Here is a 26,744-nt window from a genome sequence, read left to right as displayed (position 1 = left end):
GGGTTGACTCTGGCCCCCTTCACAAGATGCCTGGGTGGAGAAGTAGAGTGTGGGACAGGACAAGGCACTGCAAGGAAAAGTCTGAGCCCTCCATTTTTGTCTGCCCCTGTGGAGGAAGGCTCCTCTATGTCTGACTGCCTCTACCCCCCAGGGTTCACTGTCACTTGTCTGGGAACTGGGTTCAAATCCTGGCTCTACCACTCACCAGCTCCATGACCAGGACAAGCAGGTTAGCATCCTGAGCTCCTGTTGCTTCATCCAAGAAGCAGGGATAGCCAATAGGTGAGAAACAGGTCCCAGGGTACTCAAGGCATCACCTCATGGAGATGTTATTGCATTAAACCATGTGTTGCATTTTAAAAGATTATATAGCGCCAGGTATGGTGGCACGTGCCTTTAATCCCAGCACTTGGGAGACAGAGGCAGGCAGATCTCTTTGAGTTTGAGGCCAGCCTGCTGGTCTACATAGTGAGTTCCAGGACAGCCAGGGATACATAGTAAGACCTTGTCTTAGAAAACAAACGAACTGGTTATATAAACCATTACTTTGCTGAATCAGAACAAGACTGTAAAAAAAAAAAAGAGTGCTTATTAAGCCCATTTTATAGATGAAGAAGCTGAGGCTAGAGCCTCAGATACACAGAGAAAGCCCCAGGGCACACCGGATGCAAGCTAGGGCTGCTGGCTTCCAAGGCACATGTGCTTTGGGATGTAAGAAACCTGTGTACTCACAATGTGAATGAGAAGGTGACTCACTTGTTTTCTGCAGCTTATCAGGAATGCCAAGGGGCACAGAGGGCTCTCACAGGCCTGTTGCTGGAACTGCAAGAGATGCTCACATGGTGGGGATAAAGTATCCCCACTTCATGTGGGGACACTGAGCCTATAGACCAATGCGGGGGGACCAGCGAGAGGCGAGCATGATTAACAGCTAACGTCCCCTCTCCTGGGACTGTCCCCAACCCAAGGACCTGAGAGGCTTTGGAGAATGGCACTGCAGCATGAGTGAGCTCACAATGTGTACTCAATTCCCAGGGTTGCCTAACAGGTGCCCATGGCTGGAGAAGGAGCACCCCCTGAGAGATGGTTTCCCTAGTTACTCTTGTGTTGGGTCTATGGGGTCCTCCTGGCCATATCTGGACTTAGGTGTTGTGTCTGCTCAGTGTCCACTCAGGGTGGTGTTTGACAGAGTCTAGGCCCATGTATGAGGGCAGAGATGCCAGGGCAAATCAAACCAAGCCATAGATTGCCGGCACCATGCCACCCACCCTAAGATCACCAGGACTCTACTCATCAGAACGGGGCTGGAGAAGTCATGGCCCAGGGTTTCCCAGCCAGAACAGCGGCCTGAGATTATAGGGTGCTATGATGAACTGGGAAGACAGATGGAACCAGCCTTGATCCCCAGGCCCACAGAATGAAAAGAGAACACTGACTTCAGCAACAAGAGGACAACTCTGTGCCCTGCGTGAGACTTGTGGGGAGGGATCCAAATGTGGCCGTGCTCCTAGAGACAAAGCTCAGCACGTGGGAGGCATTCAACACTTGGCCTTCGAGATTCTTCTTCATGCCGTTACCATTCCAAGTTCTAGAACCTTCTGTAGGCTCAAATCCATTCAGCAAAGTAGGGTACCCAGACATGTGGCCAGCTAACGACCAGTATCACCTTAAGTTCTGACTGGGGACCGAGGTCTTTGGTCTTTTCAGTGAACCCTGTAGAGATGTTTGAGTTTGGCCAAGACTAACTCTCCACTTCTACTCTTGACCAAGGTGGTCAAGGGTTTCCATTAGATGCAGCAGGAGTGGGTGTGCTGGTCGGTGAGACCCATGTCGTCTTTCCTTTGTCGGAGCCTGGCAGAACCTGGGGTGTCTGGAGTCTTCTGAGACAAAGCCCATGGGTGATACCTTGGGGCTTGGGTTTCAAGTTTTCCAAATCTGTGGCCCTCTCCTGGGTCACTTTAGTAAAAGCTACTGAGAGGTCGTGGTCATCATTGATGGGGTAGAGTGGTGGCCCTCCTAGGACTGGATGGAGTCTGTAAGGTTGACTCCCAATGAGCCTGAGCTCCAGGAGGTGCTTCCTCAGGCCTCAGGCTCCCTCTCCAGAGACATGGGTAGATCTCCAGAGAAGTCATGGAAATCCTGTCTCCTAGAGTAGATTGAGAGTCAAATGAACCCCAGGGCTCCCCACACTGCTTGCCTTGTCCAGGGAACAGCAGTCCCTACATGGAGGCCTCATTGATTGGCCCAGCTGTCACAGGCCCCTATTCCCTGGGAAAAGAGAGACACTTAATTAGAGTTGTCGGGCCTAAGCAGAAATCACCAGTGCCAATTTCCTCCCTCTGGCTCTTGTTGTCAGAAGAAATTGGGCGGTCGTCGACTAATACTCAGCCCATTTCCCTAATATTTTATGGATGCTGAAGGGTGAATTGGAAAGAAAGAATATGGGGTCCTTCAGAGCCAGGGAGAGAGGGGCTATTTATGGCTGTGGTTGTCTGGGCAGAACAGCTGTGCTCCCAACCCCTGCTCAGTGCAGCGTCTTCAAGAGAGAGCCCAGAGAATGGTCTCCAGGGACAGGGACTGGGTCATTCAGGCTACTGCCCTTGACCAGAGGAGGCAGCTAAAGCTCATTGAGCCAGGTGGGAGAAGCTGCTATTCTGGGGACCTTCTGGGGCCACAGCAGCTGGTACCTTCACACCCTTAAGTTTCTCTATCTGAAGAATGGCAATGAATGTATTTACCACACAGAACTGTACATGTATTCAATTTTTTTTCCTGGCAACGATCAATTAGAGGGGGGAGAGGAGAACAAGAGAACATTCTGGGGTACACTAACCATGGGCTTTCCTCATCTTGAAACATGCCTCTCTACAAAAACACCATAAGAGGCGTCACTGGGCCACACAGAGGACCTATGGACATTCCTCCATGTCTGTGCTGTCTTGGCAACTGAGTGATGTCACCGCCCATGCTTTACTCCTCTGAGCCTCCTTTTACTGACCTGTAAGGCAAGATGCTGTGGCTTGGGGGTCTTTCTCCACAAAGCAAGCTCCGCCACAGCAGGGGCTTTCAGGGGCTTTGTCCTCCTGTCTGTCCCCTAGGGCTAGAACACAAGGGAAGAGCAGGGGGGTTGATTTTTGTTTTTTAAGATTTATTTTATGTGTATGAGTGTCTCCTTTGCATGTAAGTGCACAGCATGCCTGCCTGGTGCCCCCGGAGGTCAGAGGGCACTGGAACTGGAGTTACTAACTGTGGAAAGCTGTGAACCACTAGGCAGGTACTGGGAACCAAACCAGGATCCTCTGCAAGAGCAACAACTGTTCTTAACCATGAGTCATCTCTGCACACCCCTCTCCTTTAATTTACTTGTAGGATTCAGTCAGGCCTGGGACCGTTAGACATTGCTAGTGCTGGTCTGCTAGAACATGAACTGGACTTTAAAATGTGATATTTGGAGCTCTTTCAGCTTGGGAGACATCTGAGTACTGGATGCGACCTATCCAAGGCAAGAGGAACAACATAGCCAAAAGTTAATGGGAAGGAAGGAAAAGGCTACTAGGACAGGTGTGTGTGTGTGTGTGTGTGTGTGTGTGTGTGTGTGTGTGTGTGTGTGCGCGTTTATATATATGTTTTATAAATAAAATACATATATGTTTTATTTATTTATATATAACATGTTTTACTTACTTTATATGTTATATATTTGCTTTTATTTTTTATTTTAAATAACAATGTATTTAAAATAAATAAAATGTATTTTAAATACAGTGTGGCTTTCGAGCAGACATGCTGTCACCTGGTCCTCAGAGTTGCGTGACACCATCCAGGGAGCCTCGCCTTGGTGTGGACTCAGACACACCCCATAGCTACATTTGGGAGGCCCACTTGGCCATTCTCATTGAAGGTTCCAGTGTTCCCAGGCCTTCACAGTATTGCTTAATCCCCCCCTGAATACAAGCAGCCTTTAATTTATGGGGACAGAGTGGTGGCCCCAGGGTCTGAACTAGGAATCAAAGCAAGTAGGCATCATTTACCATAAGCAAGCTGCTCCCCAGTGGATTTTGAGACTTGGGCATGAGGAAGCCCCAAGATCCCTGGGCACTCACAATAGAAGCCACCGGCAGGCACATGGGCGGCCCTTCAAGGCTCTGACCTCAATGTCCCTCCCAGCAGCTCTCTCTTGGAGGAGCCTCTGAGGAGCTGAGAGGGTGGGTGGACAATAGAGGGAGGAGCTTCCCCCAGGCTGTAAGGGGAACTTTGGGTCACCATCCATTCAGGAGGCTCCTCCTTTATGCTAGAACAGGTCCTAAGTGTCTGGGATAGACAGAAAGCACAGGAGGGTGGAGCAAATGGATCCCCTCTAGCAGGGTGGGCTCTGGTACTCTGTCCCCCCCATTGAGTGTCAACCAGTTTCAGAAGGGGACAGGCTTGCTCTTCAGTGTTGGCTGATTCCCATGATGTAAATACTGCCTCTAGAGCCAAATGTCAAGGTCTGGGATGAGAACTCAGACTGAGGGTTGGGAGATATGGGCTTGCTCAGAGAGAGGCTGTCATGTCCAGCCTTAGTAGCAAAGAGACTGGCCTTTAGGAAAAAAAACACTAAGGAGGTGAAAAATTCTGACTGCTGTCTTCATTTTCAGCACAATTTTACTTAATTGTATTTGCACATAGATTACATTTTAGCAGAGGCTGTGTTTAACAATGGGCTTTTGAATCTTAAAGATACAAACAGGAGTACTAGGAGGAGGAATGACCTGTCTCCCAGGGCCGAGGACAGGGCCTGGCCAGCAGCATCACAACTTCCTCCTTTGGCAGCTCTAGGCTTCCTGGGAACCCCATCAGTTGGTGGTATCTGGAGTCAAGAGGCCTCCTGAGTTGTCTCTGAATGACTTCTGGACATGGGGGGTGGGGACATGGGGGGTGGGGGCTCAGAAGCAAGAAGAAGTTCCAGTTAGGACGTTCCTCCAACTGCACACCTGCTAGCTAGGTTCCTTCCAGGCCCGACCTTCCCTGAATCCAGGCCCTTCCTTGGTGACTGGCTCCTCCTCCCCCGCCCGGTTTCTCTCCCTCCCCTTTTCTCTCTTCTCCCCTATTTTTTTCTTTCTTCTTCCTCGTTTTGCCCTACTGGGGATAGAACCGGTGGCCTCATGGATGCTGAGCAAACTCACTCTCACTAAACTATACCCCAGCTTCTCCCATCCATTTCTTTTTGAGGACAGGTCTCACTAAGTCACCTGGACTGGCCTTGAATTTCTTATGTACCCCAGGTTGAACTCAAATGTGTGATTCTCCTGTCTCAGCTCTGGAGTAGATGGAATCCCAAGCCTGCTCACAATGCTGGGCCAAGGATGCTTTTGAAGGTGATTATTTTTCTGTATAGCTCCAAAAAGCTAATGCATTTCTCTGCTTTTAGATTTGCATGCAATTGGTCTTGCCCAGGCAGGATCTATGACAATCCAGGGTAAAGAGAGGCAGAGAGAAGCTCTGAGACTGAGGGTCATACATACTGACCTGTGTGGGAAAGAAAACAAGCAAATGAGCGGCGGTGTGTGTGTGTGTGTGTGTGTGTGTGTGTGTGTGTGTGTGTGTGTGTGTGTGCGCTTGGCCTCTCTCTGTCCTCCTGGTCTCAACAACCAGGAAAATGGGGGTATTCCCCTAAAAATTCTCCATGCTATCATTCAGTCCTACCCCAGCCTCTTTTCTCTAGCCATTTAACTTTAGGTTTATCAGCTAGCCTAAGCCCCAGCTTCTCCTTCCATAAAAAGGGGAGCGTAATAACCCATGTGGTGTGGAGCTGGGAATTAGAGTCAAGAACTCAGCACAGTGTAGGTTATTGTGAATAACTGGATAGTTCTCATTCATTCTGGGAGCCTACCAACATGGGTCCCGGTCCCTGTGGCTCTGGCTGCATCTCTATCCAGAGACCCAATCCCTGTTGCCATTGTCTCTTGGGTTTTTCTGACCTTTTGTCAACATGATTCACTGCCTTACTTACCAAATGCCAGGGAAGTGGTCCCTCCTCCCCCTCCCCCAGCTGCAGGATCTACGGATGGTAAGAGAAACGCTCAGGCAAGCTTCACATTTCCCAGACTCTCCAGGACCCCGGGGCTGTGTTTGATCACTTCACAAGGGCCTGACACAGACAATCCAGGTCTGGAGGGCCGACAGGGCAAAGAGCCCTGAAGATCAAGTATCACACGGGACATTCTTGGGGCCCCCAGCCTGGTGCAAGGAGCAGAGCCAGCTGCCTGTGCAAGCCAGGACCCTCTCGGCAGACACAAACCAGAACTGGAATGGGTGAGGGTATCCAGGAACCCACCCTGGCTAGGTGCCAGATAGGCCTGAGAGTCTTGGGACACACCAAGATCTCTGTCTTCCCTTGCAGCTTGCTGCCTGGAGGCCACATTCTTGAGCCCAGGAGCCCAGCCAAGGGTGGGGATAGTGGGCAGAGGCACCTCCATTCTCAGACTTATGGGAAGAGTCTTTTCTCATTGTTAGCAGAGACCCCTTTCTTCTAGATATCCTGCTCGTTGGCAGTTTCATGATGTGGAAGGTAAACTGCTTAGGTTACCCACCCAACCTCATGCAGGAGGCGAGCGGACAGCCCAGGCAAGAATGTAGCAGCTCCAGGAGATCCTATGCCTTAGCACATTGATCCAAGCCTTCAGATTGACAGCCTACTGTTCTTCTAACCACACTATGATGGCTCCCACTGAATTGATGGCTGTGTGGTGTGGGGCAGAAGGAAAAATTCCTTTTTGTCCTTTTTCCAGAGGGTCTGTGGCCACCCCAAGTCTGGCAGCTTTACAAGAATGAGCTTGTAAACTCAGCAACACCCCATAAGCCTTTTTATGGAGACTGCTATGGTAATGGACACTAATACATTCTCCCAGGCTTGGCCTGGTGGGTGCTGGGGATAGGCTGAGCGTGGACCCAAGCACCCCCTTGACTCCACCCCAGGTGAATGGTCACAACGAAGTCAAGCTGCTCTGAGCAATGCCAAAACTCTCAGCCAGGGGGCGCTGTGCAGCCAGCATGGAAGAGGATGCTATAGCTGGAAGTCATGGGTCAAAGCACCCTCCACGGACAGCTGCAAAGGCATCAGTTTGGGGGTACCCAAGAGCATGCCTGGTGCTGGCAAGAGGGGAAGGGTTGCTTACAATCAGAATCCCAAGCACTCGAAGTAGCCCACGGAACGGATATCTATGTGCTCTTTGGAACATGCCAGTATTTCACAACCACCACTTAGGAAAAGGCGTCCACTGCTGACAGGCAACTGAGACATGCACAAGAGGACCAGCCATTTAATTGGCAATCGTGTGGGAAGCTGCCTTGGAGGACACAGGCAGCTCCCAACCCTCTGCTCCCAACTGGCTAGGAGCTGCTTCTGTACCCACTTGAATAGTGACATTGGGCCCTTCCTGCTCTTCTGGCCACCGACTGTCCCTCTGTCTTTACCAGCCTAACCCTTCAGGATTCAATCTGTCAAGATAATAGCAGGAAGCTCTCAGCTAGCATCAGAGCCATTAGAACAGAGGCCATGCTGCGCAGAGAGCCTGGGGTTCGGCCATCATCCTTTGCCTGCCCACTGGCCAAGGCAGGCATGGCTGTCCCGCCCCTGCCTAAACAGACTGAGAGGTGAACCAGTGAAGGTGTGGACACCCTGACTTACCCTGACACAGCTGTGAAGCATGGCAGCATGGCCTTGAGGATTCTAGTTTGGAGGTTTTGGTTTCAGTAAGGTATGGATTTTTTTGCATATGAATGTGTGTGGCATGAGTCACGTGTACACATTTTTTGAACTTTTGAGGTTTACTTATATTGTGTGTATAGAGTGCTTGCCTTCAAGGGCACTGCATGCATTCAGTGACCTTAGAGGCCAGAATAGGGCATTTAATGTTAATCTCCACAGCTATCTGCACACAAACTGGAGTTTCAGGTAGTTGTCAGCCCAGGTGGGTGCTGGAAATCAAACCTGGCGCCTTTGGGAGAACAGCCAGAGTCCTTAAGCACTAAGCCATCTTTTCAACCCTACACACACACACACACACACACACACACACACACACACACACACAAGTGTATGGGTCCACATGTACATGCCAGTGATGTGGAGACCCGAGGCCATGTTGAGTGTCTTCCTTAAACTCCTCCCACCTTGTATATCAAGGCACGGTTTCGACTGACCTGGAGCTCCATGCTTTGGCTAGTCTGCATAGCGAGCTTGCTCCAAGGTTCCTTGGCTCGGCCTCCCTAGCTCTGGGTTCACAGGAGGGCTGCCACACCCCATGACTTTTACCTGGGATCTGGGGGTCTATGTTCTGGTCCTTTCCTGCAGAGCCATCTCCTCAGCCAAATATGGATTTTTCCACAGCTCATTAAATGACATTCGCAGTACAGTCTGACCTTGTGTTTACAAACTAGGGACGGGCATGTGCACGGAAAAGGTCCAGATGGATGCTTCCAAGCTCTATGTCCCACATCCCTGAAGATAATAGTAAAGATAATAGTGAAGATAATAGTAGGTTTGCCTCAGAGGCTTGTTGGGAGGATTAAGCGAACCATACTTTGGACTCCGTTGGTCTCCCCTGCCCAGCACTACGTGTGTGGGACTGGCAAAGGCTCTGCCGAGGATCGCCCGCATTGTCACGCACAGCACGGTTGCTCAGCTCCACTCACGGTGCTTCTTTTCCGTGTCAGGACCTAAAAGGGAACTGTCACCTCATCGTAAGTAGAAAGGTAGATTTAGCCGCATTGTGAGTAGACAGCAGTGAGGATTAACATGAGGGAAATAAAAAGGTGTCACTAAACACTGATAAAAAGGGTGTCACTAAAATATGATTTAAAAAAGGGATGACCAAAACCTAGGTCAGGTTGTGATCATTGTGCTGGTGATAGTGCCTTGTGTCTGAAAACATGAGGTACAATCTCACACATACACACACACACACACACACACACACACACACACACACACACACACACACACGTCACACCAGTGACAGCTTCCTGGCTTTGACACAATGCTCTAGTCACATAAGAAGTGTCCTGGGTGAAGGACACATGCAGGTTTATTTCCAGCTGTCTTTGCAACTTCCGGTGAAGCTGCAATCATTTTTTTTTTAAGCAGAAAGCAAATCCAAAGATTGATTTTTTTTCCCCCTGAGTCCAAGATAGATTCTCCTCTGTTAAAATGAGACTCCTGTGAGCATGGCTGTCAGCCATGCTAACTCTACCCCCAAGACTTCCTGACTGATTGGAGAGCCTGAAGAGAGCTCTTCCCATGGAAATCAAAGGCACAGAGTGTGGAACCACTGGATGTCCATGCGTGTTGAGTGACTCTCTGTGGCGTTACTGTTTTCTCTGCTGCTTCAGTGGGGCAGCTCATGGTCCTCTGTGCCAGGGAGAATACCTTCCTATCCCAACCCATTCAGAGCTGCCCCTACTTGAGAACCCAGATGTGCACCATCCTCTTCTGGGTGCCCTCAGGGACTGGAACCAAGCATCTCAAAACAGGTTGTCTGAGTTCTGTCCACAACTCTCACTGTACAGCCCCCATTTGGTCTTGGGAAGCCCTCGCCAAGTCAGACTTCCCCCCTTTGTCAAAGAGGGGCCTTTGAGAGTGGCTCAAGGGTTCCAGAGCTAAGAGCCTGAAAGGCACCAAATCCTCCCCTAAGCCCAACGCTGTGGGAGCTTTCCTGGGGAGACGGACTAGACCTGTCTTCAACCCTCTCCCTGATGATCCTGGGACCAGAGAAAGATATGTCCCTGGGACATAGAAGCATCAGTTAGGGACAAACCAAGGAAGCTGGTCACTTTAACCACAGCAGCCCGTAACCACATGTGTCTAAAGAGGACTTGAAATGTGGCTGGTCCAACTGAGCTGAGCTGAAACCATGAAACCTACAACAGATGCCAAGAAAGCTATATATGAAAAGGAGAACGTAGAAGATAATAATCTTTAGGCTGTATGTGTGAGTGTGAGTGTGTGTGTGTGTGTGTGTGTGTGTGTGTGTGTGTGGTGTGATGTGTATGTGTATTAGTTTTTGTGAGCAAGTAAGTGTGTATGTGTGTGTGTATGGTGTGTGTGTGTATTAGTTTTTGTGAGTGTGTGTATGGTGTCTGAGTATGTGTATTAGTTTTTGTGAGTGAGTGTGTGTGTGTGTGTATGTGTATTAGTTTTTGTGAGTGTGTGTGTGTGTGTGTGTGTGTGTGTGTGTGTGTGTGTATGGAGTCCAGATATCTTCCCTATTTGCTCTCCACGTTATTTTTTGAGACAGGTCTTTAATGTATTTTTTTTTTCAGATAGAGTCTCTCTGTGCCTTTTTTTTTTTCTTGAGACGGGGTCTCTCACAGATTCTGAAGTTCCTTGATTTGCTTAGGCTGCCTGGCCTCACGATGAGCTCCCGGATCTGCTTGTTTCTGCTCTGCTATTGCAGTGTCAGCCAGCGCATCTGGCTTTTTATGTGCTTTCTTGGGATTTGAACTCAGACCTTCATGCTTGTGAAGGAGCTACTGACTACGCCATCTTCTTGGCTCTAATCATTTCTGTATGTTGACTGACACTCAAGACACCTTGGATAAAGAAAATGTTATTAAAGTAATTCTAATTTAAACTCATGTTAAAAGATTTTTAATGATCCTATATCAAAAACCTTTAAGTAATATTTTATCCGAGGCTTGGGAGTCTATTGTGAGAACCCCCAAAGGCTGCAGACCTTCTTGAGAGCTAATCTTCAGATCCCTTCCCAGCTAAGATGGCGTCAGGTGCCTGCCAAGTGGGTGCCTAGGCTTTTCTTTATGGGAAGTGTTGGCACATACCCACCTCCATGTGCATGGTCTCATCCAGCCAAGGCTGGCCTCACACTCACTGTGCTACTGAGAATGGTTTTGAACTTCTGGTCATCCTGCTTGGGCTTAGTGCGGGAGCGCCCACAGGCACTGCCAAGGCTGCTTTAGGCAGTGCTAGAGATCAAGCCCAGGACTTCATGCATGCTAGGCAAGCACTCCATCAACTGAGCCACACGTCCCAACCCTACCCGCCAGCCTGTCCCATTCCCTTGTAGAAAGGTGCTCCCAAAAGCCTAGGGCTGCTTCCCTTCAGGGCCCTGTGATTTTCAGCTGTCAGATGAATTCCAATCTGATAAAGGCAGGAACTGCCGAGATGCTAAAGAGTTCAGGTCACGGCCTGATGCTAAGAAGAGCCTTTGTCTTCCACCCCAGAGACTGAAACCATGGCCAGCTGGAGGCCAGGTCACTAGGGGGAGTGGTCAAGTGGAGCGGAGATCAAGGAGGAGGCTCTTCTGGGACATCACTGTCTGAAAGAAACCAAATAAAAATGGGAGCAAGAAGTGAAAAAGCTCTGTAAGCCATGAGAACAAACAGCACTGACAGCTAGAGAGATGATGGCTTGGTGACTAAGAGCACTTGCTATGCAAGAGTAAGGACCCACGTAAAAAGCCAAGTGAGACTGCAGGGTCGCTAGGGCTGACTGGCTGCCAGCCTTGATCTACCCTGTCCCAAAGGAATGAGGCAGAGGGGGAGAGACCAAGACACTCAATGCTCTCCTCTGTCATCTTTGCATGTCCTCAGACAGGTGTGTGTGCCCACACTAACCTGCACACACACACACACACACACACACACACACACACACACACACACACAGAGGTTCACTCTATGCAGCAATGACAGAGTGAAGTCCCCCCTTCATTGCCCTTGTACCTTCCTCTACTAGCCAGTAGATAAAAAGCAGGACAGTGTCCATATGGAGGCAAGGTTCCACCACTGTTCCGGGTAAGGAGAAGAGGGGACAATATGGCTGATGCCTGGAATTCTCAGGAATTTGGGATCCACCCCAAATCTCCAGGAGACACAGCTCCTTTGACTACACAGGGTATGGTGACTCCCATTAACCCTTTCACTTACCCAGCATGCTTAGGGGCCTGAGGTGAGCTAGACACATTGGTTTGTTCAGGCATCTTCACTGACCATGATACGCTAGAATATGAAACCCCAGAATAAAATGAGTGAATGGGAAGAGACATTAGAGAACTCCAGAAAGGACTAAGGGAGCTTCCTGTGGAGGGCTGTGGCTAGCCTTGTTGGGAGTGACTCCCCCAAACCAGGAAAAGCAACTCAGTTCCTTTGCATATTCTGGTCAGTTCTAGGACAGGGAAGGCCCTTGGCTTCACTGGGTTCTCAAACAAGTAGTTTTATTGTGTGTGCCCTGTGTGGGGGTTGCATAGGCCACAGGCTGGAGTCCTGAGAATCACCCTCTGAGGGCAGAAGCCAGATCTGGGCTCAGATGGCTCCTGACTGGGCACCACTGTTCTTTGTCACTTCCTGGCCTTTCCCAGCATCCCCCCAAGGCAAGCAGAACCCCAGTTCCAATGTGGCTGCCCAAGACCCACGAGGAGGAGTAAGTGTGGATTCAAGATGTCTTCCATAGTCTTGTTTTCATCCATGTTAATATTCCTGGCAGCCATCTTGTGGGTTTCCTCTCTGGGGCCTTTCAGACCTTGATTCCAGGAAACAAGCAAGGGTTTTATTTCTTGCAGATCCATTTGTAAGTGATTGTGAAGGCTCTCATGATGTCCCCATCGTGCATGTGGATCTGAGGATCACTCTTCCAGACTCCGTGCTTCCTCACTCACTGCTGTCTAAAACAAGGATTTTAAAAGAGATTTTCTTTATGTTTTTATTTTATGTGTACATGTGTGTGTGTCTGTGACAATATGCGTACTTGCACACAGTACCTATGGAGGCCAGAGAGGGGGTCAGAGTCCCTGGAGTCAGAATTACAAGCAGCTATGGGCCTCCCAATGTGCGTACAAGGAACCAAACCCCAGTCCTGTGCAAGAGTAGGAAGAATTCCTAATAGCTGAGCCACCTCTCCAGTTCTTCGTGCATATGTCGCACAAGGCCTTTGGACGCTCTGCTCCACTGTTGACCACCGTATGGTCAACTGCTAGAACAGGAAGACCCCCAGCAAGTGGCGAATCATGTGTTTGGATGTGTGGCTTCCAACAGTCTGAAACAATGGGCTGTAGAGTCAACCCTCGATCTGTGTCCCCACCCACGGGAAACAGAATACACTCGCATGCACGCATGTGTGTGCACATGCGTATACACATCCTCACGGAAGTGGTTAACAGTGACCAGAGGAGAGCTAATGAAGAGTCATCCAGATAGGGTCATTGTCAAGGGATATGGAAAAGAGCCAAAGAAGCCTACGTGTGGGCAGAGGGTGTGACCTGACTGGACCTGGTGGGACTTAAGCATACAGGGAGGGCTATGGCTATGGCTCTCTCAGCTGACAGGCAGTGGCCTGGCAAAGAAGACATTGGGGGAAGGGGTGGGAGGGCCTCTGTCCCACTCTTCCTATCCTTTGCTTCTACTTTCCTCACAGCACCTCTATTGGCTCAAGCCAGCCAGACTGGAGAGTGCTGGGAAGCCTGGGGTTGATCCAGTCACACGGAAGCATCAGCACTTGAGGGGTCGGCCTAGCAAAGTTCAGAGAATGGTCCTGAGCAATGCACAGGCAAAGTCCCATCACAGCTGGAGCAGAGGCACCGTCACCCACACTGTCACCTACACTGCTGTGGTGGTATCACTGGGTAGAAAACTTCCCTAATACCAGCAGTTGGCTTTCTATGTTTTGGTTCCCCTGGCTCAGAAATCAAGGAAGGGCTTAGTAGGTCACTTTGGTATAGGAGCTCCATGAAGTTAGTTGATGGCTGACTCAGCAGTCCTGATGGCTGACTCAGTGGTCCTGATGGCTGACTCAGCAGTCCTGATGGTTGGCTCAATGGTCCTGATGGTTGGCTCAGTGGTCCTGATGACTGACTCGGCAGTCCTGATGGTGAGTGGGAGCTAGGCAGAGATCTCTGATCGTTCTTGAACTGGCCTAGCATCTTCACAAGGCTTGTCTATATGGCTTCCTTACAACATGGTGGCCTTGCTATGGTAGAACACCATATAGGGCTTGGGGCTTTAGTACAAATGTTGGGTATACCTGCAAGGATCACCTTATCTCCTGTCACACAAAGTCACTATTTCCGTGATCTAACACTCAGCCAACCATTAAAGTTGGCTCAGATTTAAAAGGCAGGGCCATAGCTTTGAAGACAAATATTCAAACACTGGAAGGTTTCTTATCCTTGGGTGTATGGGGAGGTAGTCACAAATGTCTGAGACGGGGTGGAGGAGGAGACAGGAGCAAAACAGATATTTCCCTCAATGTGGGAAGAGGGTACTTTTCAGCAACAGGAAGACAGGACCAGAAAAAGTGCCCAGCCATTCACACAGCCAGGGCCAGAGAGCAGAGCCTGTCTCCAGAGACTCTGCGTCCAGTGGTAAAGGACACAGGATAGTGGAGACAGAGTTGCGCTCTCCCACGCCAGAGCCAAGAGCTCACAGCTGGTTTTCCTCCCACATCTGCCTCCCAACTTCATCCCTGGAAGGAAGCAAGGAGGAAGCACAATTTCGAAGAGTGATAGCAAGCCCAGCTTTCACTTTCTGGGAACTGGCTGGGGAGATGGCTTCCAAGTGCCAGGTACCTCCCAGGCCCTCCAGGCAAGGGCTGGGCCCTGGCTGGCCTGCAGGGGAGACAGCAGGCAAGTTGACTCCTCCAGAGTGTAGGGTTATTTGCTTCTCACTACAACTCTAAGTCTTGGGTATCAGCTTCTCAGAGACCCCCTCAGGGCCTTTCCCCTGAGGCTTCTGAGAGGCCTCCTATAGAACCAGGCCCTCTTAGACCAGAACCAAAGTGTGCTGACCTGTCACCTCTTTGTTCAAAGGAAACCTTGACCTAAGTGAAATACCCCCTAGAGGAGACGTCCTGTGCCCACAGGCCGAGGGCTCTAGAGTCCCTGCCCAAAGCCCCTGAGCCTAACTTGAGAAACCTGAGGGCTTCAGTGTGGAACAAGGGTGGCTATGGGCAAGTACCATGTGGTTATTGGTGGGAGGTGGAGTGGGACCAACTGACAGAGCTACGGTGAAGCTCCTGGTGAAGCTGGTGGAGTCAAGGCATGCATGGACACTATCCTTTGCTCCTCCTGACTCTCGGCCCATTTCCCTGCCTGGCTTCTTCCGACTGCTTTTCACAAAGTGAGCCTGCCACTTCTAGTCACACCTCTGCCTTCCCTCATTGCCCAGTAGGGATACACACTGAACGGGTGCTGGGACCTAGGGTTACATATTTGTTTCAAGACTAGGGTCCCCTCTACTCCGTTGGTGCAAGGTAAGGGAGGCAGGATGTGAGAGCCAGCCTTGAAGAGTCTGAAATCTAAGTCTCCCGTTTTACAGATATGCAAACTGAGGCTCAGACAGGAGAGACCTTCCCCTAGGCAACTCTAAGGAAGTATTGGGAGGCAGGGCATGTCCCAGGGTAAGCAGCTGTACTCATTCCTTTGCCCTTTACTGTGATCAAAATCTGGAGAAGCAAATTAGTGGGGGAGGGGTTTGCTTTGGCTCACTGTTTAAAGGGATAAAGTCCATCATGACAGGCATGGTGGCAGGAGCATGAAGTGGCTGGGCACGTTATGTCTATAGTCAGGAAGCACAAGAATGATAAGGACATAGGGTCTGGTCATCAAACTTCATGGGCTGTCCCCAATGACCTACTTCTTCCCACAAGGCTCCGCCTCCTAAAGATTCCACAAACTTCCCAAACGGCACTGCCAGGTGGGGACCAGGTGGTCAAACCCATGAGCCTGTGTGGGACATTTCAGACTCAAACCACAGCAAAGGCAGATCCTGCAACTGTGGTTCTTCTGCTTGGGGCCATTGGTTGACTCGTCCTGCTTCAGCCCCCACAGGTGGTGAGCAGTTCCCAATCAGACTAGTTTTCAGACTCGTGGGAATTATGTTAAAAAAAAATCCAGGGCACCCATGTCTGCAGTGGTCCTGATGTGTCATCATTCCCAGCACTCCCAGCATGCCCAGTGTTCCCAGCACTCCCAGCATGCCCAGCGTTCCCAGCACTCCCAGCACTCCCAGCATGCCCAGCACTCCCAGCATGCCCAGCATTCCCAGCATTCCCATTATGCCCAGCATTCCCAGCATGTACCACTGCAAGGCTGAGATGCTAAGGTCTGGGAGGAAGAGATGCCATGGCAACCTGGACTCCACAGCCATTATTATCAGACTTCATCCCTGAGCCCAACCTAAATGTCCTCCACTATGATGCCCTTAGCTGAGGACACCTGTCCCCCACCTACCAGTGATGCCAGTAAGCTGAGTGCCTTTGTTCAGCCTGTGGTCAGAGCCACCCTGAAGCTCTCAGGAGGGCAGTGACCAGACTGAAATGTGGCTCTCCTGCTCTCTGGGCACCTCTTATTCCATGAACCCCCATGCCTCTCCCCTATGCCCTGGGTACTACTCCCATGCTCAGAGGACAGAGGTAGAGACAAGGGAGAAGCCCACCCACTCCTCCTCTGTTGAAATACCTCAGGGAGCACTGCATGTGGACAGGAAGCAGGGCTCACTGAGGGACAAGGGACCTTGGCTCTAGCCCTAGTTCTGCAAGAGACAAGTCACTCAGGTTTCTGCAGTGTGAGGCTACAAATGACACATGTCCTCCCTCTCTAGGGGTCACAGAGAAACCATAAGAGAAAGGCTGTGCTCGGGAGCTCACAGAGATAACAGACGTGTGTGTGTGTGTGTGTGTGTCTGTGTGTGTGTGTGCGTGCGCGCGTGCGTGTGTGTGTGTGTGTGTGTGTGTGTGTGTGTGTGTGTGTAGTGTAGTGTAGTGTACATTCATGTTAACAGCTGACCAAGCCAAAATGTTTACCCCAGCAAAGCCAGGGAAGAGGGGAGCCCCTTCAAGAACCTGAAGAATCCACTCTGCCCAGGACATCACCAAAAGAAGGTTCCATGTAAGCCCCAGGATCCCACACTGCACGGCAGAAACAATTACGCCCTTGAGTAAGAGGGCCTGCCCTGACTTTGAGATCCTCAACACTGTGCCGCCATGGCCACGTCCAAGGCTACGACTGCCCTGCCTTCATCCTGTTAATGCTCTTCTAGGCTCAGCACAGCCAATTGTACATCCCACACTCTGTTCCTCCACATAGGTTAGCCACAAAAAGCCAACAACAAACAAACCAAAAACCTGGCTTTCTGGGGTGGGGCCAGCCAGAGGCTCACTTCAATCACCAGTATTTCTAGGAGCAATGCTAATTCAGGCCTTGCTTCCTGCCACAGTTGAAGCTGCTGTTGCTTAGCATAATATACGTAAGGTTCCTTCATACGTGTGAAGAATTTTAGAATTTATTTCCTCTTCGAGGCTAAATAATATTCCATCTGCGGAAATACCCTTGGAATGTGTCTCCTTGGTGACTCTGAGTCCAGGCAAGCTGACGGTGAGGAAAGATCATCTGTGGGTGAGCATTTGGCTTGCTTGTGCCTTTGGACTAATGTAAGCAACACTTATACAAGACAACACAGCAAGCTGTTCATGCTGCCTGAGCCACACGCTAGACACGCCTTTGTAACAGAGTTCTGTCCATCTCTATAACGGTGGAAACAGGAGCTCAAAGGTCAGTCACAATCCAAGTCCACATAGAATGAAACGCAGAGCCTGGTTTTGAATTTGTATCTGCATCCATCCCCTTTCTTTGCCTTCTGTATTCTGCTGAAACACCCACTGTATAAGCAGTTCATGCCGGCCTCTGAGACAGGGGTTGGAGCTGGTGCGGTGTAGAGTTGCCTAGGTGCCTGGGACCACGGGTTCTGACTCCAGACTGTCCAAGTTCAAAAGTTGGTGCCTCTCATTGACTAGCTGTATGACCTTGGCCAAGTAACTTAACCTCTTGGTGCTGTGATTGATTAGTGATGTCTGCTATGGGCTTAGGACAAGGTGCATACATGTGTCTCATATCTGCCTCCAGACCAGAGGAAAAGTTTGCTTCAAGCCATATCTTACTTCCAGGCTATATCCAGATTGTTGATCTTGGAATCTTGGAAGCAATGATGTTTCTTCCAGAGCCTCAGGAGGGGAGAGGCCCAGTTGAGGATGATCCACAGCATGGCTCACGAGGGCTGTGGTTTCACCTGGCTTATAGTCTATTTTCCCAGTGCTGGCAATGTGGGCCCTGAGGAGGAGATTAAAGTAGCAGGACCCCTCCCACCCCGAGCTCTGCACAAGCTGCTCTGTGAACTTACTAACCCTTAAATACTGCTTCATGCTCAGGGTCTCTCCACATTTCTGATGATTTTCCAAGGTCCCCAGAGGTTCTTCCCCAGAGTTTCTTTGGCTGTAAGGCTCTCTCTGCCTGTCTTCTTGCCTTCTAGATGGGTTTGTTAAAGCAAATCTTTATCTGAGATCCAGAGAGAGGTGCCCCTAGATTCTGCCTAGGAGGGTGTCTGTGAACCCCAGTGCAGAGCAGAACTGCACATGTTGGACATGGAGTGGGAGACGACACAGAGCACCCATCAGTGTGGTTCAGGGCTAACAGAGGAGCAGTTCAATGGCATCTGTGTGTGAGTGTCACCTACGGCTATGGTGACCAGCAGGGACACATGAGTGGGTAATGACATAGAGACAACACTGGAGTGGTCATGGGGCGTTGGGGGGACAACAGTATGGTGGGCAGCTCTATAAGGTCACCCTGAGTCACTGACAGGTAGGTGACAATACCAGCAGCCGAAGACAGAGACTGGTGGTGACCGGGTGCCAGAATATGGAGGCCAGTGCAGGGGTTCAGCATGACCGGATCTACGGGACATGCTGGGCCTGTGTCTTGGAGACACTGCACATGCCAGAATCAGGTCCAGGGCGAGTGGGTTTTCTCCACCAGTGGAGAGTGATTTGGAGCGAAGGCCTGTCCTTCTGCCAGCACGCCCGGCTCCTCTGTGTCCCAGGGTGATCTTTCACAGATGCCGAAAAGCTAGGAAGTGTAATTATGGGGAAATTGCACTCCGGCAAACGAGTACAAGTCCAGGGCTGCCAGGCCTCATTCCTCACCTGAGCCCTGATTGCGGCCGACAGCCTCACATCTGCATGTGCTTTGCAGAGGGGAGGAGGGGGTGCGGAGACCCCAGCCTCTCTGCCCAAGGCTCCCCTCAGTCAGGAGGAGCTGAGGCCTGGGGCGCATTCCTGGATTCTGGGGCCAAGGGAGGAAAGGGGGTGGACTCTGGGAAGAGATGGAGCCTGGGCTTGCTCAGTTCTCACCTCCATCTTTACTGGTAGAGAAACTGAGGTTAGGGACAGTCCAGGGACACCTGTGAGTTCACACACAGGCAGCGTCACGCCTTCAGCATTCAGCCCTGAAGCCCTGGGCATGCGCAGCTGGGACCTCTGGCTCCCACCCTTCCATGCTTCTCAACTAGAGGAGAGCAAATGGCCACCATTCAGTTCTACGTTCCTCAGACCCCTTTCCCTCTCCCAGCCTCTCCAGTGCTACCATTGGCACCAACCTACTGGGGAAGCTCAGAAGCTTCCAGGAGAGGTGGCCTCCTGCCCTCCCCACGGGCCCTCCTCTTGGCTCTCCTTCCTGTCCCAGGCTAGTTCCAGAGCAAAACCAGGCCCTTCTGGTCTAAACCCTCATGGACTTACTAAATGGGGGACATTCATTGTCTCCTGCTGCGTCCCCTGTATAGACACACTTCCTCTTATTGAACACAGGTCTGCACCCTGCTCTTCTGGCTAGGAACTACCCATACCAGCGTTTCCCAGGTAGTCCAGGCAACTTCTCCTGGCGGCCAAAGAAGACACGTGGCCTGTCTCTGACCAATCAGAGTCCTTACCTGCTGTAAAGCCATTGGGGGCAGGAAGCTGGCCTCCATTTCCTTCTGAGGTGACAGAAAAGCAAGCCGTAAGCTTGGGGGATGCTAGACAAGCCCAAGACAGAAGGGGAAGATAAGATGCAGAGAGAGGGGTTCCAGGTGGGAGCTAGAAATAAATTACCGTTAGCATTTTGGAACTTTTCATTTTACGCTACCGCTATTTCCGAACCCCTTTTGTATCATCCAGGGGCTCCATTCGTCCGTTCTATTCTGGCCTGTCCCATTCCTTTCCACTCTCCTAACTGTGGCTGGAGTTCTCCCTCTTGAGACCAGGAGACCTGGTGAATGGTGCTGCCTCAACGCCAAAGCCTGTATTAGGACAGGTGGACGCGGAGGAAGTTGGCAATAGAATTGAGGTAGGACTGGACTGACCCAGGCGCTACCCTCCTGCCAGGGACCCTGTGGCGTGGCAAAAGTTTGCTAAGAGTAAGTAGGCATCAAACGGATCGATGGAAACGTCCAGAGGATTTTCGGCTTAAGGCCTGGAGAAATGGGGAAGAGGTGTGGGGACGTAGATGCTCCTCAATGCCAGTCACCATTGGAAGCAGCAGTGTGAGGCCAGCTGAAACTGGAGGAATGTGGGTAGGCAGGTCACTTTACTCAGGTACAAGCCTGGCTGTGCAAAGGTGAGATCTGTCTCAGGTGCTGGTTGTGGGCGGGAGGGGTCCCACCACTCTCTGAATACCAAGGAGGGAAGAGATGAGGATGGACCTCTTCTCAATGGTTCTGATAACTCAAGCACGATGATTGGGTCATATCTGAGGAGGAGGAGGAAGAAGAAAAAGAGGAGAAAGAGGAAGGAGAGGAAGGAGAGGGGGAGAGGAGGAAGAAGAAGAAGAGGAGGAGGATATCCAGGATGTGCATGGTGTCAGAACACCTGTAACTTCTGTCAACTTCCATGGCACTTGTGATCTACTTTTCTCTGACAACCACCACCCAGGTGACATATCGTTATTCCTACTGCTCAGAACACTGAGGTCAACATTGTTCCTCAGAGCTGAGAGTCTATGGGACTTTGTCCCCGGTCACATCCCCTGTTGGTACTGTGTCCATCTTTCATCAGTTTTTTTTTTTCCAGGTCAGGAAGCCATGGGGCTGAGTTGTGTCTTTTCCAGGCCTCTTTGTAGGATTCTTACTAACTCCCTTTCATGTACAGCAGCATGAGGCTCTGTCCAACAGAGGCTGGTCCTCCCCGTCTCCCCTCGTCTATACAAATCCCACACCTCTCCAAGGCTTAGGGCAGGCCCAGATCCACCAAGTTCTTCTTTGGCCCTTAACATATTGGTTCTTTTTATTGTCTGCTCCCAGAGTCCCTCGAGGGCTGGCTTCTACACCAGCACCCCTGAGAAACATCATTCCCAAGGACTTGCCCCTCCACCTGAGGCCTGCTTCTAGCATGCCACCAGGAAGAGGCTGGAAGTCTGTATTCCCCATACAGCTCAGTACCAAGATTCCCAGGCCTGAGCACCTCTGTGCACTCTGTATTTACCTAAGAGACCGCTCCTAGCATCTCTCCATGGGAGCCTTTCCTAAGACAGGATGAAGCTCAGGGGTCCTCACAGCTCCTCTGCACCAGGTCCTAGGGCCATCCATGTCCCCTCAAACTTGTCACCACTAAAACCCTTATACTGACAAGAAGGCTCACCTCAGGTGAGGCGCCTCTCCTCTCTGTGTCTTGGTCTTCTCAACGGTCAGACTGAGGCTTGACCAATCCTTCCTAAGACCTCCTAGGAGAACCTTTCTCTGCAGAGGATCTCCAGATGGAACCAGAGAAAGTATCAGAGAAACTTGGGCCCAGGGGGATACTCTCTCATGACAGGCAGCCATCAGCCAGGCTGGTGGTGATAATATTTATCATCATCTGTTACAGCATTATAAAATTATACCCTTTTCGTGCATTTTTCCATTTCTTCCCATTAATCTCTGATTGGCCATTGAAGTTCACTTAAGTTTTAGTCTTTTTGAGATAGGCTGTTATATCCCCAGCTGATCTAGGGTTCACTATGTAGCCTAGGCTGGCCTCAAACGTGTAGCAATCATTCTACCTCAGAGTCCTGAATACTGAGATCATAGACATGTGCCACCATACCTAGTTAAAACCCATTTAATAGCTGGGAATGCCAAGGCACATGGAGGTGATGTGACTCTCATTGTCCCACCAGCAACTGGCCAAGACAGACCTTGAGGCAGAGGAGCCCTGGAGCTCCTGTTGCTTCTTGGCCACCTCTCAGGCAAGCCCGAGTGGCCGAAGCAGGCCGTTCTAGCTCCTTCTTCCCTCTGCGACTGCTGGATTCCCGAGGTGTCAAGCCTCGTTAGAGCAAGTGAGGCAGGCTAGTGCGGAGAGGCAGATGACAGGTATACAGTCTGACCGTGGCTCCCTTCAAATCATCAGCCTGTCTGGGGCGGGAACATGCCTGGAAGCCGGGCAGAGGCCCCTGGCTTGGCTGCACAGTCTCATGCATATTAGAAACATCTTTGGCACTCCTTTCCCTTATTGCTCCGACTGCCTGCCTGAAGTTTTCCCCCTACCCTACAGAAGCCGACAGAGTATGTTAGCTGTGCAGCTCCCCGGCTTCAGAAAAGCCCCCCAAGAAATGGCTACCCGGGAGGAGAATCGTGATTGGCTGGCATCTGTGGAGACTACTGAGGCAAGACTGGGCCCTGGTGAGTCTGACCAGGCAGGTGTTCCTGCCCTTGCCCAAGGGGCAAGTCCGATCTTCATGGACCATGGATAATAACTCAGAAAAGTTGAGTGGTCTGACAAGAGTCACAAATCAAGTCAGTACTGAGGATGCAACCAGGATTTGTGCAGCTCCAGCAATTTGCACTCACAATTTGGACTGTTTAAATGCTGCCCTGGGAAGTCATGTGACTTGGGGACTGAGCTGACTTCTGGCATTGTGCTGCTGTCCAAGCTGTGTGACTCTGGGCAAGCTACTCGCCCTCTCTGAACTCAATTCTCTCTTCTATAAAACAAAGAGAAAAATAGCAACCACTTCACTAGGAGCAATGTCTTTGACAAAATAACCAAGATTATGATAGTCATGGCCTGGGGTTGGGGATTTAGCTCAGCGGTAGAGCCCCTGCCTAGGAAGCACAAGGCCCTGGGTTCGGTCCCCAGCTCCGAAAAAAAGAACAAAAAAAAAAAAAAATGATAGCCATGGCCACCATAGGCTAAAGGTGGTAGGTAAATAGTAAATAGTAACCGCAGATAGAAGAATTAAGGTGACAAAACAATGCTTGCTAACTGATAGAACCGTGTGCAGGGGAAAAGATCTGTTTGTTTCTGGAAGATTCCATCAACAATAAAACAGATGCTGGAGACAGAAAATCTGGTATAGCTGGTCACAGACCAGCAGTTGGGAAGCCGAAGCAAAGAGAAAGACTGGGGTAGAAAAGCTGGCCCTATTCTGAGCCTGACAAGCCCTGCCTCTCTGAGCAGATAGAACTGTCCAGGGGGGGTCTCTTGTACTGCACACGCCTATGAGGAAGGCAGCCAGCCAGGCCCTGGCGCCCATTCATCCTTCGCCTGCTGCTCAATCAAAAGCATGTCCCGGTCCCCGCCCTACAGGAAGCTTTTGTTTAGCAGGGGAGGGGGAGCCAGAGAGGAGCACCCAGTGCCACATGCTCCTGTCCCCCACATCATGCCTGCCACAGCCCAGGTGGGCGGGAGGCTGCAGAAGACCTAGCCACCCACCAAGCGAGGCTCCAGAGGCCTGGCACGAGAGCCTGGCACCACCAGGAGAGGTGGCGGCTGTCAGCACCAGGAGAGCAGCATTCCAAGACTCAAGAATAGCCCAACCACAAGACAAGGAGGCCCTCCCTGTTGGGAGCTTCTTCCTCCCCCTGGAGCTTCAGGGACACATGTTGGGAGGCCTGCGGTTTCCTGGAACTGCTAGGAGCAGGGCCAGTTTCCAGGTAGACACCATTTCCCCGTGACAATCGGTCCTCAAAGCCGTGACATGGCTGAGTGGGGAAGAGATGACTCCTTCCTAGTGTTAGGGGCAGCCAACCAACTGATGTCAGTAACAAGAAAGAACTAGCCATGCCACCACCCACCGGAAGAGATTCCAAGCTTTTATTATTTGTGTGAGACCCAGGACCTTATAAAAGTGTTGACTGAGCCTGAATCCCACAGGGAACACCAGAAAAAGCACAGAGACTTCAGATGCATGATGATCCTACAGTGTTGGGCTGTTCAATTATTAAATAACACAGTGCCCTGTGCCAGGTCCTGTTGCTCTGGGGTTGGGTTGTATCATGGCAAAACGAGACCACCGTTCTCACTTCTCGCCTTCCTAAATGAAGGTAAGACATGGGAAGAGCAATAACAGACATCAGAGAAGGACAGCAGGCACCTGCAAACAGAAGACAATTTGGGCAGCAGCTACCTAGTTAGCCATTAGGGAGGGACACGGACACCAGGGAGAACGGTTAAGAGGCAGTGGCGAATCATGAAGGCAGTGTTTGAAGTCTTGGAAAGCATTCTGCATTTGCTTCTAAGTGGACAGAGGCCACCAGAGCATGGTAAGTAGAGGCAGACTGTCTTAATGTCTCTTTCCGACAGCTGTGGGTAGTGAAGTGTGGAGGATAGGGCAGGCCCCACCAGAGAAGATGCTGGATCCCAGGAGTCCCGGGGACAGTGGGCAGGATTCTGGGAGGTGAAGTCACAGGGATGCTAAGGGGATAGACAATGAGGAGAGCTAAGAATTGGGTGTAAGCCAGAATGACAGACATGGATATTGTCACTCAGGTGGCTGTCCTAAGAGTGGATGCAGACTGGTTTCCATAGCCTGAGAATGGTCTCAGAGGAGGGAGAGTGGGAGAACGGGCAGCTAGACTGGAAGACCACACTCTGGTGCCTCAGTAAGTTGGGTACAGTCTCTGGCATGAAGAACTAGAGGAGAGGCAGATAGACTCCAGAACAACAAAACGAGAGAGCTGAAGGAGTCTGGGATGTAGGCAGCCCTGTGACATCACCACCACTTACTAACAGCACCCTTAATGTGCATGCAAGTCAAAGGAGCTGCGGAGACAGCTCAGCAGGGAAGAGCACCTACGGACAGCGACAGCGGAGCCTGGGTTCAACCCCCACGACACAGATGGTGTGAAGGGAAAACCATCTCCCAGAAGGTGTTTTTGTTTGTTTGTTTTGTTTTTCCTGACCTCCACGAGCACTAAATAAATATAATTAAAAAATTTTAAGTTTCCAATAATGGGCTGTGAAGATACTGGGTAAAAACCCTTGTATGAGTTAGAAGACCTCAGTTCATTCTCCAGAACCCACATAAAAAGCAAGATGAAACAGGGGACATCTGTACTCCTAGCCCTTCTAAAGTGAGGTGTCAGGAAAATCAGCTAGACTCTCAGGAGCCAGCCAGCCTGGAAAACACAGCATGGCAGAAGTAAATTCTGCCTCAATAGGTGGGAGAGAATTGATTCCCAAAATTACCCTCTGACCCTGACCTTTGCACAGGGGCTATGGCTTGGACATATCTCACACACACACACACACACACACACACACACACACACACACACACACACACACACACACCCCTTACATGAGTACAAAAAAAAAGTAAAACACAGCTAAGCACAAAACATTCAAAATATAAACGTATTTTATGTCCACAATTTTTATCCTTTCCACCCATCCTTGTGTTCTTCTGTTCTTTCTCTCTCCCTCCTTTTCTTCCCTTTCCTCCTCTGCTCTTTCTTTGGAACTGGGAATGAACCCTGGGACCTTATGCATATTAGGTAGGCACCCTACCATGGATCTATATTCCCAAACCTCTTTTTAATTTTTAGTTTGAGATAATGTCTCACTGAGTTGCCCACAATGGCTGTAAACTTAGTTTGTAGCCCAGGGAGACATAGAACTTGTGACCTGTCTGCTTCAGCATCACTAGTATCTGGGATTTTAGGCCAGGCTAAGTCTACTTATTCCTTGGTGATTATGAGTAATATTGAAAAAGCGTGCGCACCAGCCCTTACAATACACCATCTCTGCTCCTTGTTGCAGCTTTCCAGTTCATACTTGTGACAATTAATATCCACTGTCAGCCTGATGAGACATAACAAATACCTGGATTACAGGCCTCTAAGTAGCCTGTAGGAGATCAACTTGATTAGATTAATTGAAGTGGGAAGACCTGCCCACTGTGGGGGGAAACATTCTCTATGCTGGGATAATGAGCTATATAAAAAAGAGGAAGAGAGTTGAACTTTATCTCTCTCTGCTTCCTGACTGTGGATACAATGAGGCCTATTGCCCTAAAGTCCTGCTGCCTCAGTTTCCCTGCAATGCCAGGTTCTAACCTTGTTGAGTCAAAATAAACTGTTTTCACCAGGGTATCTTATCACAATGACAGAAGAGAACCCAAGACAACACTCACGTCAAATGACAGGTTTAGCAAGTCCTACTTGGAAACTATACATTGCTTCTTGTCACTTGAAGAATCTTCTCTGCCTTAATGTCACATTCGAGTTGCTTTCATGGGCAGACACAATAGAAAAATGCTAGAGGCAGACAATCGTGATTTTGGAGGCATTGATTTTTTAGCATCACATGGGAAACCTTACAATTCTTAACTTCCTAGGGAGGGAGCTCAGGAATGAAGCATAAGTGTCCTGGGACTCACCAACCTGGTACCTCCGCATGAGGGAGACCTTGTGGACACGACCCTGGGCCCTACACCCTCATTTCCTCAAAGATCTTCCTCTTTTGTCTGTCTTGGGGTTTGAGATTCTGGGTTAGGTTCCCTTGTAATGATAGATCCTGTCACTCAAAAGCAGTTTTAGACTCCGAGTGGCGCCACGGGCTCCGCCATTGTCTTTGAAGATGCAGGGCTGGGGCTGTGGCATTCAGTTGCCTGAGATTCTTTTAGTTCTGTGGCGTTCCCAACCCCGCCCCCAACTCTACCTCCCTGAACTTGTTGAAAAATGCTGTTTTC

The 26,744-nt window shown here is 50.3% G+C and overlaps 1 long non-coding RNA gene across 2 annotated transcripts in view; it reads right to left on the bottom strand.

Annotated features, from left to right (window-relative positions):
• Window positions 1-348: 348 nt before the first annotated feature.
• The window catches only part of LOC148006514 (uncharacterized), a 63,273-nt gene continuing 36,877 nt past the window's right edge, over window positions 349-26,744 (bottom strand). The window contains exons 3-4 of one of the 2 annotated variants that reach the window (XR_015683665.1): window positions 2,999-3,100; window positions 349-2,268 (exon numbers count right to left, since the gene is read on the bottom strand). This is a non-coding gene — a long non-coding RNA (uncharacterized LOC148006514). The remainder of the gene's footprint in view (window positions 2,269-2,998; window positions 3,101-26,744) is intronic. The other variant, XR_015683664.1, reaches the window with a different exon arrangement.

This window comes from Rattus norvegicus, chromosome 3 (assembly GCF_021556685.1).
Source record: "Rattus norvegicus strain SHRSP/BbbUtx chromosome 3, alternate assembly SHRSP_T2T, whole genome shotgun sequence".
NCBI classification, from domain to species: Eukaryota; Metazoa; Chordata; class Mammalia; order Rodentia; family Muridae; genus Rattus; species Rattus norvegicus.
The sequence above is the reverse complement of the archived record's forward strand: the minus strand, read 5'-3'. Positions and strand labels throughout refer to the sequence as shown.